This window comes from Adiantum capillus-veneris, unplaced genomic scaffold (assembly GCF_014529385.1).
Source record: "Adiantum capillus-veneris isolate H3 unplaced genomic scaffold, ASM1452938v2 Hic_scaffold_257, whole genome shotgun sequence".
NCBI classification, from domain to species: domain Eukaryota; kingdom Viridiplantae; phylum Streptophyta; class Polypodiopsida; order Polypodiales; family Pteridaceae; genus Adiantum; species Adiantum capillus-veneris.
Genome location: NW_028221389.1, coordinates 255467 through 274380, shown reverse-complemented (window position 1 = coordinate 274380; position 18914 = coordinate 255467).

Below are 18914 nucleotides of genomic sequence, written 5' to 3'. Positions count from 1 at the left end.
GCCGGATGGTGAGATTGATCGCTATAAGGCTCAACTTGTTGCAAAGAGTTATGCACAGCAAAAAGGTATAGATTATGAAGAGACTTTTGTTCCCAATTGTTGTATGACCACTGTGCATTTTGTATGTGCATTTGGCAACTCATTTTGGTTGGGATGTACATCAATCCGACATTGTTACTGCTTTGTTGAATGGTGACATATTTGAGGAAATTTATGTAACGCAGCCTCGCGGTTTTGTCAAGAAAGGACAAGAGAATAAGGTGTGAAAATGTAGCAAAGCTTTGTATGGATTGAAGCAATCTCCTCGTGCTTGGTATGAGAAGGCTGACACTCATTTGGTCAAACAAGGCTTTTGTAACAGTCCAATAGAAAGCACATTGTATGTCAAGCATGAGGGCAATGTACTTCTCATGCTTGTTCTTTATGTGGATGATTTGCTGATCATTGATCCCAATGAGGCACATATTGTTGAATTCAAGGCTGATTTGAATGCTACTTTCAAGATGAAAGATTTGGGGTTGTTGCATCATTACTTGGGCATACAGTTTAAGCAGTGTGATGGTGGTATTGCCTTGTGTCAAAGAAGCTACATAGAGACATTGCTATGTAAGTTTGGACTTGAGGATTGCAAACCTATTGCCACTCCCATGGAAGCTGGTTTGAAGTTAAGTCTACATGATGTTGGTGATCTTGTTGATGTCACTCTTTACCAAATTGTTGTTGGCTGCCTCATTTATGTATGCAACACGAGGTTGGATATTCAGTTTGCAGTCTCACAGGTCAGCAGATTGATGCATATCCCAGGGTCTAAGCATTGGTAGTACTTCAGAAAGATTTTCCACTACTTGAGTGGCACTTTATATCTTGGCTAGTTTTATCCCAAGGGGGGATCATTTACGCCAGACTTACATGATTTTTCGAACTCAAATTGGGCTGGTTGTTTTGACACGCAGGTGTTCACAAGTGGTTTTTATTTCATGCTTGGCAGTTCACGTACATCATGGTTGAGAAAGAAGAAATTTACTGTGGCCACTTCTAGTTGTGAGGCTGAGTATAGGGCAGTCTTGACAACTACGGTTGACTCTGTATGGCTCAGATGCATTATCGCCGATTTGGGTGTTGGACAGGACACTGCCAACACTATCTTGCTTCCACAACTCTGAGGTATATTGAGATTGTATAAAAATGTAAACTATATAATTCCTACATACAGCCCTAGAAAGAGATCTAAAAGTATCCAAGTTATCAAGGTGCTACCCAAACTTTTATGCATCTTATCCAATGGTTGATTTTTTGGCATAATATAGAGAAGGTATGTGGTATTGACAAGCCTTATGTGGAGCTCCTAAGGCCTATTGACACCAAAAAATTTATATAGAGCCCGGGGCACCTTCATTAATATGCAAATCCCTAGCTGACGCAGCATCAACTTGCTGCACAGGCACAGAGCCTTCATCTTTCACGAGGAAGGCATTGTCTTTGAGGATGCGGCTCCTGATCTTGGGCTGTCCCCTAGTCAATCATTGCTTCTCATTATAATAAGCTGTTGGTGATGATGATATACTCGGTTGCTCATGACGTTGCAAGAGATCCTCTTGATCTGCTGACCTTTTGCGTATACCTGCAAGTGTCTGCCTAAGGTTGGACATGGTGAAGGGATATTGGAGGCGCACAACAACCTTGACGATGACAATGTGAGTAGGAAGCACCGATGGGCAATATTGCAACAAACTGCTCAAGTTTTATGCCACAAAATGAAAATGGCCGCACGGCCTCCTTTTATAACCCTAAACCCTACCTGCTACCGCTAATTACTTTCCAGGTAAATGCGTTCAAACAGTAGGGGCTACAAAAAGATGTTGGTTGATGTCGTAAGCTAGTAGACAAACAAAATAGTTTAACCAATTTACTAGAGAAAAGGCACAAGTAACAGGGGCTGCAAAAAGATGTTGGGCCCAAATGCGTACACGTTTGCATGGAGCGGCATTTATTTTGGTTCCAAAATTTCAACTACATAGTCAAGGCTCTAACAGAGAGGTCATGGGAGACTTTGAAAACGGTATGCAAACAATTGCTCTCAGGTGACAAGGATAGAGAAGCTTTCCAACAATGTGTTGATTATGCTAATAGAGAAGGTAGGTTTAGAGATCCGTGCCATATTGAAGCATCAAGAAGCACTGAGCTCTAGCGTGCTGGAAAGAATCTGGGGGAGAAAAAGTGAAACTTCAACACATGGCCCCTTGGGGTGACCATCTTTATCATTTGATCATGCTCCTATGGTAGTAGCCCAATAGGCCTCTTTTTTTTTTCTTTTTGGGAGGGGACGGGGGTTGCCTCTTTTTTCGTTGTTGGGACTCCTCCTTGGCCCTTCCAAATCCACACTTCCATTGTGTGGTTTGCTTACCTAGTCTACCCTTCGTCTTAATATATCTTGTACACAAACTTTTTGTATGAAGTATACTGCAATTTGATTGTTATTTGGCATTGTGCACTCTTAATTTGTGGATGAAGCACGCCAACGATCACCTTGCCAAACTCTTATGTTCTAGGTCCGAGAGCTTCAATCTTGGCATGTCCAAACACAATTGTTGTATGCGAAGTAGAGTTTTTTGCATGGTCGATATCTAGCCATTACATTGATCTGAGCATTAAAAACTTGTTTCGTCGCTCTGAAACCTCAAAACCTGCTTTGCCTCATGGAAAGCGAAGGACCCATGTGGGATGCATGTTTCATGGAGGCATGATAATCTACAGTACGTTTTCCCTTGATGAAAAAGACGTATGCTACGTGGGACAACGATATGGAAATTTTCCACGTAAAATCAATATTCAAGAGAACGTTTCGGTGGGACCACTTAATTAATGGATGTTAAAAAAGAAAATTATATAAACAGGATCATCTTAATTAAGAGAAGCCTGAGGAAACGCGAGCCAAATTCTATTACCATAATCTCATCTAAAGCTGGGTGTCCATTAAGTGAAAAACTGCAATTGGAGAAATTAAATATTGGAATTTCAATCAGGGATAGAAACTACGTCGACAAGGCAAGTAATGCCATTAATTTGATCCAAGGCAAGTAATGCCATTAATTTGATCCAAGTCAAAGTAATGCCATTAATTTAATACAAGTCAAAGTAAGCTTGTTATACATGATTAATTTGTCAGAAGCACGTGAAGGCCTCCTTAAGAACCAAAACCCTAGCTCCATTATGCAATACAATTTATAGCTATTTTATTTCCTTCCAGTACTTTAGCTGCAGCAATTAACGAGCTTGATTCTAATTGGACCTTCCGGCGTCAATGCGACCCGTTCAATGATCCGGCGAACATCTTTATGCTGGCCTTGCTCAGACGTTGCTGATGAGCCGATCTTCATGTGTCGCTTGATCTGCTTGGATCCAATTGCTGTACTGGGCAGCTTGTTGACGTTGGCCATGGCGTGATGCTGTTGATGATCATCAGAGCCAGCACGACATCGTTGCTTGTATAGCTTTTGCAGCTTGGAATTCGCAATATTATTGACCTCGCTTATAAAGCTCAAGAAGATGGACGCCACCTCCATGTCCGTCAGGATACCATAATCCTTACTTAATATAGAGCTCGGGGCGCCTTCATTAATATGCAGATCCCTAGCTGACGCATCATCGACGTCTTGTTGCACAGGCGCAGAACCTTCATCTTTCGCGAGGAAGGCATTGTCTTTGAGGATGCGGCTCCTGAGCTTGGCTGTCACCTAGTCAGCCATTGCTTCTCATTATAATAAGGCGCTGCTGGTGATGATGATATACTCGGTTGCTGATCATGACGTTGCAAGAGATCCTCTTGATCTGCAGACCTTTTGCGTATACCTGCAAGCGTCTGCCTAAGGTTGGCCATGGTGGAGGGATATTGGAGACGACAATCTGAGTAGGAAGCACCGACCTGCAACTGCTCGAGTTTTATGCCACAAAATGGAAATGGCCGCATGGCCTCCTTTTATAACCCTAAACCCTCCTTTTAGCAGGGCTATTGCTAATTGCTTTCCGTGTAAACTTTGCTTTTTATGATACTGGAAAATGCCTTCTAGAAACATTAACGCGGCGCAAACTCCTCCGCTAGCCATTCTTATGCTTTTTTTAAAAGTAAAGCGTGTCGTTTAAGTTAGAGCCAAATTAGACAATGCCACACTAAAACTCTATGGTTAGCAGTGTTCGGGAAAAATCATTTTTCCAAACATACAAAATTCCTTTCTTTCATTTTGTCAAGAGGAAATTTTAGAAAGTTAGGTTGTTTTTTCGGGTTTTTACACTATTTTTCTCTATTTTGGGGCGGTATTTCTCCTTTCCCCCCTGCCCTCAACCGGCATTTTTGAAATTGAAAACGGCACCATATTAAGCTGAGACACATTTTTTCCGAACGCTGATAGTTAGGCATGGCAGCATTCTTGGCCATTTAGTGTCCAACTATGGTATCATCACTTATTGAGATAAAATGTTGGTTATCATAAATCTTCTCAAGTTGGCAAGCCCATGAGTTGTACAAGTTTTCATTCGCCATCATAAGTACTCCCGAGGACTTTTCTACATGTGTCCTAAGATAGATCGGCCCTTATATCAATTACTAGTTGCAACGTGGCTTTTGAGAAGCTCAAATCTGCATTGGTGACACTCCTATTCTGAAAGCACCTCAATGGAGTGGGGTAACATCTTTCATACACATATTGATGTCAGTGACTATGCCACTGGCTACATCTTGGCCCAGCTTGTTGACGGAAATCTAGTTTCTTTCTATTGCATATGCTAGCCAAAAATTGAACCTCGCTGAGAAAAATCACACGACCATGGAACGCGAGGGGCTATCAATGTAGGTAGAGAAGTTTTAACGCCATTTGCTTGCAAATTATTTTTTCTTGCTCATCAACCATCAAGCACAAACAATGCAACATGGGTAGGATAGTGTGTTGGTTTATAATTTTGCTAGAATTCAATCTTGAGGTGGCGGTCAAGAAGAGGAAAGCACCAACACGTAGACCACTTTTCTAAATTAACCTCAGGGCAGGATCCCATCCGGGTGAATGATGACCTTCCCCGTTCTTTACTCTTTTCCATTGAATGGGTTCCAGAATGGACCAAGAACATTGTGATGCTCCTCACCACTACTACTATACCTCCCAGTTTCAATAAACATGCACCATGATTCTTAAGAGAGCGCTATGCTTACCAGCTAATAGCAGGCCATTTGTATTAGAAGGATGATGAATTGATCCTTAAAAGAGTGTCATGCCCCAACAAGTATTCTCTCCTTGTGCACCATTCCCATAGGTTTCCATGTGGGCAACACCTAGCCCCAAACCCATGACTAGGGTGCTTTAATTCCAAGGTCTATGGTGGCCCACATGAGACAAGATGTGATAGACTTTGTCCATGCTTGCACCCATTGAAAATACAACAAATTTTGCAAACACTCAACATTGTATCATATCACCCTATGGGATTGCCAAAATTATATGGGATACGTATTTAGAGCGTATCTACCATTATCTCGAGGATAACATGGTTAATGTGAATCAATTGAAATCCAAAAGCACAATCATAGAGTCGAGGAAATACCACATTCTTAGAGAATAATTATGCTGCAATTGTTTGGTTGCAAACTTCGAGATATGTGCCCTTGAAACTTCGTATCTATAAGTTCTAAAAAGTGCCTAGAGGGAGAAAGAGCATGCTATTTATTTATCAGGATCACTAGAATCCTAGAAGGTGCACCATTCTTGCACTAGGCTTGTGGTGGTCCACCCTTCACATGGACTCACATGATTATATAGCATCATTGGTGTAGCTAAAATAAGGAGCACGCAAGGCCATGTGCATCTACCAATGCATGTGCCAAGGTGAAAAAGCAAGTACGAAGATCAGGTACAACTAGGGCTATCCAGGGATGCATGTCTTTATTGGTTTTTAGGCCAGGAAGCTCTATTTGGGGCTAATCAAGAGGGCTACTCAAGATGTTCATAATGCATTGATTATGTAGCAAAATGTGGTCTTCAAGATGTTCTCTAGGTTGGTTCCTAGATGGCTCATCAATCTACAAGGTGTATGATCTTGCATTAAAGGGGAAACTGCTTTGTAGATCCTTACAGGATTGCACGGATGATGATCAGGGCATATGTGAATCAATAGGACTAAAGTGTTTGATTTATGGATCATGTCGATCTTTTCACATCTACAATCCGAACCGGGACGGTAAACATAGGAGCAATTGAAGTTTTGTCAAGGACCGCTTCTACACGATTTTGACTACCTTGGTATATGTGCCATTGTATGTTTTCTCAAGTCTTCAGTGTTTACAGAGGGTGTATAAGTTATTTGAAGCTAGTCAAAAGTGACAACTCATCAATCAAGGCTACAAGCACCAAGATATTGTGACGGGAAGTTGGCAGTTAGCAATCTAGCAATGAGGTTGCAAGCAAGTGAATTTATCCCATTTTGGGAACTTCTGTTAAATGCCTTTTGGTTTTCAACTTGCAATTGCAATGGGGTTCTAAAAATGGAAAGTCAACAAAGTAGAGTTTCACTACGGCTTTACAAGAGGTCCATCTGACTCTAAAGCTGAAAGTTATTGTGGTTCAAAGTACTACAAAAAAATGGTTTTCTTTTGAAAATTTTACGGATTCCAATAACCCATGTGGGGTGGAAAAAATCCCACGTACAGTGTTGGGGATGAGGTGTTAGGGTACATGGTCTTCATTGAGAAAGGGAAGAGAGAGGAGTTATGGTCCCATTTCATGGGCATGTTGCATGCATGCACATGATCAGTGATGGTGGCATTTCCAAGTGGCTCCGCTCGATGTAACGGTAGCTTGGTAGGGGTCAATTCACACAGGGTGGGCATTGGGATCTCCAATATGTACCACCAAGTATGAAATCTTCTTCCGAAAGCCCCTAAGGCCACACGCCTTCGAGATGTAAGCATAGGTTGGGGAAAGGCCTTCTCTTGGTCTATGCCCAAAACCCTAGTGTTGCAACATCCTTGCAAGTTACAAACATATGTAACTACATTCAGAAACATCCTCTGTATACAAACACCCGGCAGCTTCCTTGCAAAGAGGAGATGTTGTTTAAATGTATCATCTTCATAGATTTTGTGGAGTTTCTTGCCTTCTTATGGCCCTATATGGGAGATTTAGCAGCCTCCTTAGGCAAAGTACTCTTTGCCCCAACCATTGATTGCCCAACTAGGAACAAAGTGTGTATTATGTGGCAAACTGACAAGCAAACGGCTGAAACTAGTAGAAAGCTTCAATTTTTCTAGTTCGAAATAGCTAAAGTATACTTCTTAATCTAAGATTTTTTTTGGCTACATTACTCAAGGCTTTAAATAGTTACTTTGACATGGTAACTACAAACTCTATATTTTTTCTAGATAGCAATCCTAATCATCCTAGTCACTCGTCTAAAATAAAATCCATGAATTGAAAGATTTGAAGGAATCCTTCAATCACATACTATACCTCTCCCTTGTCCTCTACCATGTGCCACCCCCCCCCCCCCCCCCAACCCACCAAAAAGCCTTGTTTGGCTGCTATACATCGACCAAAGCACCACCAAGCACACCACCTTTGATTTGGTAGCACGTCATGGCCCGGCTCTTCCTTGCGATCATTTACTCCCTCATGGGCCCCTGTGGTGGTGTCCTTGTCTTCATCTAACTTGTCTGATTGCACTTCATTTGACATGCCTTAAAATGTGCGTGTAGCAACCTCGTGCATATCCACATCATAGAACTTACCACCATCTGCCATTTCCTTATCAAACATATGTCCAACCTTGGAGTGCTTGTCTGCAACATGGTTGTCCGTATACTCCTCTTTGACCTCGTATTCTACATAGTTCACCAACAAACAAACATTTTACGATAAGAAAAACCAAAATTTTGTTCAAAACAAGAACGAAGACGGTTGCTTACTTTTCTGAACACGTCCCTTGTTGTGAGCCCAGGTCTTGTATGCCAGACTTATGCCAGACTTACATGATTTTTCGAACTCAAATTGGGCTGGTTGTTTTGACACGCAGGTGTTCACAAGTGGTTTTTATTTCATGCTTGGCAGTTCACGTACATCATGGTTGAGAAAGAAGAAATTTACTGTGGCCACTTCTAGTTGTGAGGCTGAGTATAGGGCAGTCTTGACAACTACGGTTGACTCTGTATGGCTCAGATGCATTATCGCCGATTTGGGTGTTGGACAGGACACTGCCAACACTATCTTGCTTCCACAACTCTGAGGTATATTGAGATTGTATAAAAATGTAAACTATATAATTCCTACATACAGCCCTAGAAAGAGATCTAAAAGTATCCAATTTATCAAGGTGCTACCCAAACTTTTATGCATCTTATCCAATGGTTGATTTTTTGGCATAATATAGAGAAGGTATGTTGTATTGACAAGCCTTATGTGGAGCTCCTAAGGCCTATTGACACCAAAAAATTTATATAGAGCCCGGGGCACCTTCATTAATATGAAAATCCCTAGCTGACGCAGCATCAACTTGCTGCACAGGCACAGAGCCTTCATCTTTCACGAGGAAGGCATTGTCTTTGAGGATGCGGCTCCTGATCTTGGGCTGTCCCCTAGTCAATCATTGCTTCTCATTATAATAAGCTGTTGGTGATAATGATATACTCGGTTGCTCATGACATTGCAAGAGATCCTCTTGATCTGCTGACCTTTTGCGTATACCTGCAAGTGTCTGCCTAAGGTTGGACATGGTGAAGGGATATTGGAGGCGCACAACAACCTTGACGATGACAATGTGAGTAGGAAGCACCGATGGGCAATATTGCAACAAACTGCTCAAGTTTTATGCCACAAAATGAAAATGGCCGCACGGCCTCCTTTTATAACCCTAAACCCTACCTGCTACCGCTAATTACTTTCCAGGTAAATGCGTTCAAACAGTAGGGGCTACAAAAAGATGTTGGTTGATGTCGTAAGCTAGTAGACAAACAAAATAGTTTAACCAATTTACTAGAGAAAAGGCACAAGTAACAGGGGCTGCAAAAAGATGTTGGGCCCAAATGCGTACACGTTTGCATGGAGCGGCATTTATTTTGGTTCCAAAATTTCAACTACATAGTCAAGGCTCTAACAGAGAGGTCATGGGAGACTTTGAAAACGGTATGCAAACAATTGCTCTCAGGTGACAAGGATAGAGAAGCTTTCCAACAATGTGTTGATTATGCTAATAGAGAAGGTAGGTTTAGAGATCCGTGCCATATTGAAGCATCAAGAAGCACTGAGCTCTAGCGTGCTGGAAAGAATCTAGGGGAGAAAAAGTGAAACTTCAACACATGGCCCCTTGGGGTGACCATCTTTATAATTTGATCATGCTCCTATGGTAGTAGCCCAATAGGCCTCTTTTTTTTTTCCTTTTTGGGAGGGGACGGGGGTTGCCTCTTTTTTTCGTTGTTGGGACCCCTCCTTGGCCCTTCCAAATCCACACTTCCATTGTGTGGTTTGCTTACCTAGTCTACCCTTCGTCTTAATATATCTTGTACACAAACTTTTTGGGGATACGTATTTAGATCGTATCTACCATTATCTCGAGGATAACATGGTTAATGTGAATCAATTGAATTCCAAAAGCACAATCATAGACTCGAGGAAATACCACATTCTTAGAGAATAATTATGCTGCAATTGTTTGGTTGCAAACTTCGAGATATGTGCCCTTGAAACTTCGTATCTATAAGTTCTAAAAAGTGCCTAGAGGGAGAAAGAGCATGCTATTTATTTATCAGGATCACTAGAAGCCTAGAAGGTGCACCATTCTTGCACTAGGCTTGTGGTGGTCCACCCTTCACATGGACTCACATGATTATATAGCATCATTGGTGTAGCTAAAATAAGGAGCACGCAAGGCCATGTGCATCTACCAGTGCATGTGCCAAGGTGAAAAAGCAAGTACGAAGATCAAGTACAACTAGGGCTATCCAGGGATGCATGTCTTTATTGGTTTTTAGGCCAGGAAGCTCTATTTGGGGCTAATCAAGAGGGCTACTCAAGATGTTCATAATGCATTGATTATGTAGCAAAAGGTGGTCTTCAAGATGTTCTCTAGGTTGGTTCCTAGATGGCTCATCAATCTACAAGGTGTATGATCTTGCATTAAAGGGGAAACTGCTTTGTAGATCCTCACAGGATTGCACGGATGATGATCAGGGCATATGTGAATCAATAGGACTAAAGTGTTTGATTTATGGATCATGTCGATCTTTTCACATCTACAATCCGAACCGGGATGGTAAACATAGGAGCAATTGAAGTTTTGTCAAGGACCGCTTCTACACCATTTTGACTACCTTGGTATATGTGCCATTGTATGTTTTCTCAAGTCTTCAGTGTTTACAGAGGGTGTATAAGGTATTTGAAGCTAGTCAAAAGTGACAACTCATCAATCAAGGCTACAAACACCAAGATATTGTGACGGGAAGTTGGCAGTTAGCAATCTAGCAATGAGGTTGCAAGCAAGTGAATTTATCCCATTTTGGGAACCTCTGTTAAATGCCTTTTGGTTTTCAACTTGCAATTGCAATGGGGTTCTAAAAATGGAAAGTCGACAAAGTAGAGTTTCACTACGGCTTTACAAGAGGTCCATCTGACTCTAAAGCTGAAAGTTATTGTGGTTCAAAGTACTACAAAAAAATGGTTTTCTTTTGAAAATTTTACGGATTCCAATAACCCATGGGGGGGATCTCTCATGGAAGTGGCACATGGTGGAAAAAATCCCACGTACGAGTGTTGGGGATGAGGTGTTAGGGTACTTATACGGGGAGATGGTCTTCATTGAGAAAGGGAAGTGAGAGGAGTTATGGCTCGTTCCCCCTTTCCATTTCATGGGCATTGTGTTGGGTGTTGCATGCATGCACATGAGCCGCATTGATCAGTGATGGTGGCATTTCCAAGTGGCTCCGCTCGATGTAAACGGTAGCTTGGTAGGGGTCAATTCACACAGGGTGGGCATTGGGATCTCCAATATGTACCACCAAGTATGAAATCTTCTTCCGAAAGCCCCTAAGGCCACACGCCTTCGAGATGTAAGCATAGGTTGGGGAAAGGCCTTCTCTTGGTCTATGCCCAAAACCCTAGTGTTGCAACATCCTTGCAAGTTACAAACATATGTAACTACATTCGGAAACATCCTCTGTATACAAACACCCGGCAGCTTCCTTGCAAAGAGGAGATGTTGTTTAAATGTATCATCTTCATAGATTTTGTGGAGTTGCTTGCCTTCTTATGGCCCTATATGGGAGATTTAGCAGCCTCCTTAGGCAAAGTACTCTTTGCCCCAACCATTGATTGCCCAACTAGGAACAAAGTGTGTATTATGTGGCAAACTGACAAGCAAACGGCTGAAACTAGTAGAAAGCTTCAATTTTTCTAGTTCGAAATAGCTAAAGTATACTTCTTAATCTAAGATTTTTTTTGGCTACATTACTCAAGGCTTTAAATAGTTACTTTGACATGGTAACTACAAACTCTATATTTTTTCTAGATAGCAATCCTAATCATCCTAGTCACTCGTCTAAAATAAAATCCATGAATTGAAAGATTTGAAGGAATCCTTCAATCACATACTATACCTCTCCCTTGTCCTCTACCATGTGCCACCCCCCCCCCCCCCCAACCCACCAAAAAGCCTTGTTTGGCTGCTATACATCGACCAAAGCACCACCAAGCACACCACCTTTGATTTGGTAGCACGTCATGGCCCGGCTCTTCCTTGCGGTCATTTACTCCCTCATGGGCCCCTGTGGTGGTGTCCTTGTCTTCATCTAACTTGTCTGATTGCACTTCATTTGACATGCCTTAAAATGTGCGTGTAGCAACCTCGTGCATATCCACATCATAGAACTTACCACCATCTGCCATTTCCTTATCAAACATATGTCCAACCTTGGAGTGCTTGTCTGCAACATGGTTGTCCGTATACTCCTCTTTGACCTCGTATTCTACATAGTTCACCAACAAACAAACATTTTACGATAAGAAAAACCAAAATTTTGTTCAAAACAAGAACGAAGACGGTTGCTTACTTTTCTGAACACGTCCCTTGTTGTGAGCCCAGGTCTTGGCCACTTCGGAGATGCGCTCCTTGCATCCACCTTTCGCACAAATGTCTTTTTTCATTAGATGGCAACGAAATAGAGAGGGTGGTATTGGTGCCTACAGCCAGCATGAAAGAACCAACCACATGGATGGAGTCCAAGCACTCCCCACAAGCAACAGAAGATCCTAAAGCATAGATTGTCTTGTCTTCATCCTTGATCTGGGCCTTGGAAATAATATGAATGTTCTTCCTTAGTTGAATTTTGCAATTATCATTCTGACAAATTCACTCTGGATCTGAGCCTCTTCACACTCAGTTTCGAGGACACCACATTTCCTCTGCATGTCACATATGGAAATGTCATGACAGTGAATATTACCAAAGTAGTGTCCTAGAGAAAAGTAAACAACAGCAAATGTAAATGTCATGACAATTACTAGTACTAAATAGCAGACAATACCAAATGTAAACTGTACCAATGTTCAGAGTACCTAAAGGACCAACTTGTACCAAAGGACAATAATCTAATAAGCACTAAGTAGTACCAAATAGAAAACAGTAACCAATATGGTAAGTAGCAAAACTAGCAGACAATACCTTAAAGTACTTGTTAAGTATATCATGCTCCTACCAAAGCACAACAATCTAGTACACAATAAATAGTACCAAATGTTAAATACCAAATAGTAAATAGTACCAAATAATCAGTATGAAAAGTTCCAAACAATAAAACTACCAGATGTGAAGTACCCAAAGCACAAAAGTAAAAATATAAAGTACCAAAAAGTACAAAATGAGGTCTCCAAAGTTCCCAGAAATATTGAAGTACCAAAAGTAAAGTACCTCAAGTCAAAACATGGTACTTAAAGACCTAATATATACATCACAATTCGTAGCACACAGATATACATATGATGTTCCTACAGAAAGTACCAAAAGGACCCCAAAGTACCCAAAAATATTAAACTTGTGAGTTGAAACTGGGGTTAGGACTTGTGGGCATTCAAAGTCAAAGTTTTGGTAGGATTCTCACCTTGACATTGAGCAACTGAGGATGATATTGGTATTGTCTTTAGTCAGAATTTGTGCCAAGTAACATTATGACATAGCGAGGCCACTAACTTTTTTGAGTTGCTGTTTGTTTTTATGTTGATACTATTCTTCTCACAACATAAAAAACTAAACCAGGATTTTCTTGTCAGTTACCGACGATTAGCAAACCAGGGTTTCGACAATTGCTGTTGTGTCTGTATGCTACTCTGCAACAAAGTTGTATTACATCTTATTATCTAATAGCTCTTCCACTTACCTTATTTCCAAGTTTTCTCTTAGTAGAACCTCATGTTGCAAACACAGGCTTTCATGAAACTGTTGGTGTTTCAAGCTCTTGTATGGGGCAAGGTTTTACATAATAATGGAATTTGGACGTTGGCGCAAAGGAATATTGGAGCTATTGGGATGGAGGTGAAGCTCTTTTTGCATATAGACATGAGCTACCCCTTGGGATTCATCACAACATGAAGAAAAGGCCGAAGTTAGCCCCTGAAACAGTCACAATTTTAGACAGTGAACTCCTTTGAAAATAATGTGGCATATACCGTTTGAAATACGTTTTGGTGTTTTTAAACAAGAGGAGGAAGAAAGGTGCCCAAGGCTTTTTGTGCCTTTTTTGGCATTTCCCAGAGAGAGAGAGAGAGAGAGAGAGAGAGAGAGAGAGAGAGAGAAAAGAGAGAGAGAGAGAGTTTTGAGTTTTTTGAGCCTGTTGTAAAAAGGGCACACATGTTAAACAAGAGGAAGAAAGACATACCAAGTTCTTTTGTGCCTTTATTGGCACTCCCTCTCGCGAGAACGGGAGTATGCATCAAATGGGAGTGTTGATATGGAGGCTTTTCGGGCGAGTGTAGAAAGGGCATGATTTTCTCGAGTCGAGCCATGTGGGTGGAAAGAATAGCTGGTCTCTCTCTCTCTGTCTCTCATTGGAAGGGAGTGCCATGGTTTGCAGAGGCGGAGAGCCAGCTTGTTTACTAAATGGGTCCCTTCATTAAAGGGCCATAGTGACTTCCTTTACATTTTATTTCAAAATGTCTACGGGAGGCTTCACCTTCTGCTGGGCTGCAATAATTGCTAAATATCTTGGGTAGATGCAAGTTCCAAAGTTGGCAATGATGAAGAAACCAAAAACAAGGTTGGAATTTTTGATGTTTTGATTCGTGCTACGAGGTATGAAGCAATCGGAAGTTCTCATTGTATCCAACACCAACCATTGGGAATTTTGGCAAGGTGGAAGCCTTAGTCCTTTGTTTTTAAATCCTTGTGTGCACAACAAGCCTCTAGGAACCTTCTCATGATGGCACCAGGAATTGCAATTGCAATTGCTCTTATGCTTTTGAGGACTTAGATGCTTCAAGCTTGATTGTAGAGATTGCCCCCCATCGGGAAAGATTAGAGAATATTCATTAGTTTATGATGGCAGAATGGGAGAGTCCATATGAGTGGCAAGGTTGAAGAAAGAATAAAAGTCCCACAAGTGACGAATATGAAAGGTAAAATTACCAATGCCCATGTAATTCATGAAAAATTACAAAGTATAGAGTTATATGACAGTATGGAGTTATATAGTGCATACAACATTGTAGTGTAAAGAACTATATACTACCATCTACCACTCTATAGCACATAAAACTATATTCCACCATATAAGTATATAGTATCTCATAGTTTACTAGATAACACTACATAGCACATAGAGTTAAATAGCTACATAATATTACAAATAAGTAGGACACTTTATTACTATTTATTACTATGGGAAGTACTTAATGTGTAGCTATATAGTGTATTGTGTAGATGGCTGAAAGCATGGTTTGGTGGTACAATATGCACTGTCAAGGGCACTACTTTTTCTTGGGTAGAAAATTAGCATTTTTTGGGGAAGTCTTTTTTATCCACTTTATTGGGAAATTCATTTTTATCTTTTTGTTTGGGGAATTCTTTTATGTAAAAAAAACATTTGGTTTGTATCAGCATATATAGATCTATGTAATGATTATAGACGAGTCTCTCTCTCTCTGTCTCTCTCTCTCTTCCTATCTTTCTTCCTCGTCCACAACATAGCCGATTATGTAGTTGTAGCTCTTTAACTCGCTACACTACCCACACTCTTGCCAGCATGGAATTCACAAATTGACCAGAGAATACAAATGGTTATCCTAGCATGAGAATATGGCTACGTAAACATGGATAATCCTCAAGGCATGGAATTCACAAATACTTCTCCTGGCATGGTGAATGAGAAAGGTTGTCCAAATAGGGATTGGACTACTGTGCAAGGCTGCCTAAACAGGGATTGGACTATGGAGCTGAATGCAAGTGTTCATAGCATGGACACCGCTTCTATGCATGAGTATTGGGCTGCTAAGAAATGAGAATAGAGAAGGAAAGAAAAAGAAAGCAGCAGGTTGCAAGATCCATCTTTAATGGATGAAGCCAAATCAAGAAAGTAGATTTGTTCAACTAAGGCAAAGTTTTGGCGCACACAGACACTAGGGCTTACAAGAAGTATCCAGACAGAGTTATTCCATCAACACTTGCTCCATCCTACTTTTAAGGATCTGCAAACATCAATAGCTAATTTTGAAAGCACTCTTCTATCTAGCATCCGTAACACCCTCAGCCAGCTCAAGGTGCCCCGCTCAACAGATGAGCTCTTCTTTGATGATGGTAATGAATAATATCGATGGCACAACACAAATGAACCATACAAGGATAGCAGGTATTTTGAGTGTTCATCGGAGAAACATTGCTGCAGCCAATTATCGTCTTGAGATTAAAGATGATGAGGAAGTTTTGCCATTGAGTGCATGTCAAAGATAATTGCCTCAAGGTAACATTGTCACAGGTGAAGTAAGAGATCTAGTTTATGTCGTTTGGAGCTCAGAGACTCTAGTTTCACCCAACAAAAAGGATATATGTCGGAAGAGGATTGGAAGAAAAAGTGTTATCAAACATCCAATGCATCTTCTCGATGAGTCTCAGGTAAATTTAAACCGTTGCTAATGTCTTTTGTGCCTCTCTATTTTCTCAGGTGTAATGTACTCTACTTATAGTACTTGAAGGTATTCCATTTGTTTTACCTCATACAATACCTCTAGTAACTTGCTGAAGGTATATCATTTGGTACATGTAGCAACCTAAGGTATAATAGTAGCTTTATTAATATGAAGGTACTCCATTGTTATACCTTAAAATGCCGTATGCTTCCACATTAGGTACTCAATAGCACTTTTCATGTGATTGGAGTACCCTATAATAATGTTCATAGGTCCTTCATCTACCCTATACTACCATATAAGGTACACCATAGTACATTCAATCTGATTTGAGTACTCTATAGAACCTTGTGATGTAGGCCAAAGTACATTTATCTACCATATAGTGTCATGTTATATGGAGCACCCTAAAATGTACTAAAGAGTACCATATAATTCCATGTTATGTACTACATAATATCCCCATCCACCCTATAGCATTACTCAAGGTACTCTATAGTACATTTCCTAGTACAAAACAAAAATATATTTCATTGATAAAGTCTTACAGTACCAAAATTGGTACTATACACCACCAAATTGGTAATTTATGGCATCCACCTGGTACCACCATTTAAGGTACTCTTTAAGAAATTTCCAAACTAGTTTCAAACTTGGTATTGAACAATACCAAATTGGTACTCTACTGCACCAAATGGTAAATTACTAAATAGCTAATGTCTTACTATACCAAATCTGGTACTGCACAAAATCCAATTGCTAATGTACTCTACCAAATATACAAAAATTGGTACTATACAGTACCAAAAATTGGTACTATACAGGTACTATTCTGTACCAAATGGTACTGTACAAAATGGCTAATATTTTACTCTCATAATTTGTTTTGTTTTAATGTCACAGGTTGAGTTGTACCAAAGATTCAAGAGGGCCAATCCAGAAGTGGAAATTTCTCTTAGATGTTTTGAGGCTTTAAAGCCTTACTTTGTCCAAAAAATGAAGAAGCGATATACGTGTTGCTGTGTATATCATGTCCAAATGATATATTTTAAAGAGGCATTTAATCAGATGCGACAAAACAAGTTTGAGCATTATGGAAAGGATCATGCCTGCACATGTTCCGTTTGCTGTAGTGATGATTCAGGTAAGTGTACTGCAAACCAATTAGTGTCTCATAGAATCAGTGATATGTGGGAATCACTTTTATGTCCAAAGGCTCATGATGCAGAATACTATGCAAAAAAATGCTCGTTTGGATTTGCTCTAGATTTGGAATAAACAGGTTGACATTGTGTCCTGATGAAATTTCAGTGGATAGTGGGGAGGTCACTGTGAAGATCTTCACAAATGTTTCAACTGGGCAAGTTGATGCAGGTGGGTCTGAGAAGAAAAGAAAGGACTTGGTAGTGCAACAAATAAGATGCTCTACTTTTATTGACCCATTCTCATCTCATCTTAAGAGCTTCATCAAGCATAACTACATTTTTTTGGTGGCAGGCACAACAATTTAAAGAGTGCTTACTCAAGTTTCCATCAGATGTTGTTGTTTCGATCATCGAATTTGCCAAGAATTATCGATTTAAAATAGAAAATGAGATAAAGTCCATGCACTAGTGGTCTAATCAGGTTACAATACTTATTCACATTACTTATGTGAGAAACTCAGGAGGTGGTGTTGAAAAAACACTCCATTTTTACATATCTGATGATATAATACATGACACTTTGTTTGTACAACATTGTTTTCTTCTTCATGACAAGTGGTTGAAACAGAAAGGCCATTCTTTACGACGTCATTGGGTGTTGTCAGATGGTGCAGTGTCTCAGTTTAAAGCATGAAGACCTTTCTACTTTGTGGCTAGGCATTATTGGTTGACAGGTCTGCAGATGATGCATAACTTTTCAGCATCAGGACATGGAAAAGGTGAGCACGATGGAGCAGAGGTAATCATAAAGAGAACCCTCACTCATGAGGAGTTGAAACCAGATGGCTGGCCTATGAAGTCTGCAGCCGATGTAGTCAACTATCTAAATGAAACATTTCAGCATAAATCAAGTACACAAAGAGTTTTTTGGCTAGTTTCAAGGATGATGTGCGACGCAATGTCCAATGGGATTGTCAGTGTATTATAGGTTCATGATCATTTCATTGCATTGATGGATATTCACAGGATAGTCCATGCGCTCTACGATATCGTACACTCTCATGTTTTTGTGATTCATGTATCTGTGGGCAATGGAGAAGATGTTTTTGTCCTGTTCGGGGTCCGTTTGAGGTCATCTAAAAGGCCAAGGGTGCCCAACTAATAAAGCTAAGTGTGGGAATGGAAAAAACAAGAGAGAAGAATAGACAACATGTAGAAGAATGGAAATATTTGATAGTCCAACCATTATTGGAATCAGACGATCCTTGCAGCGATGAAGACGATGATGCCAAATAAAATAATAGTTCTGATTTCAATTTGCCAATGCATAATGTCTCTAACCTCCCCATGTATGAAGGGAACCCTGAGTGTTTGTTTCAATTGATGTCAATTGGTGACAACTTTGCAGCCAAGGTAGCAGAGAAAGGACATGATTTCTATTTGATTAAATGCACCAAAAAGAGGAACGAGACAGTGAAGGCACAAAAGGATGCATGGCACAACAAAATTGTTAGAGGGGGGAAAGTAGTTGAAGGCTTGTACTATGGCCAGTTGAAGGCATTTTTGATACATACAGCCTTCTAAATCATACACCTCTAGTTATGATCTACTCACACCTTGTAAGAGCAAT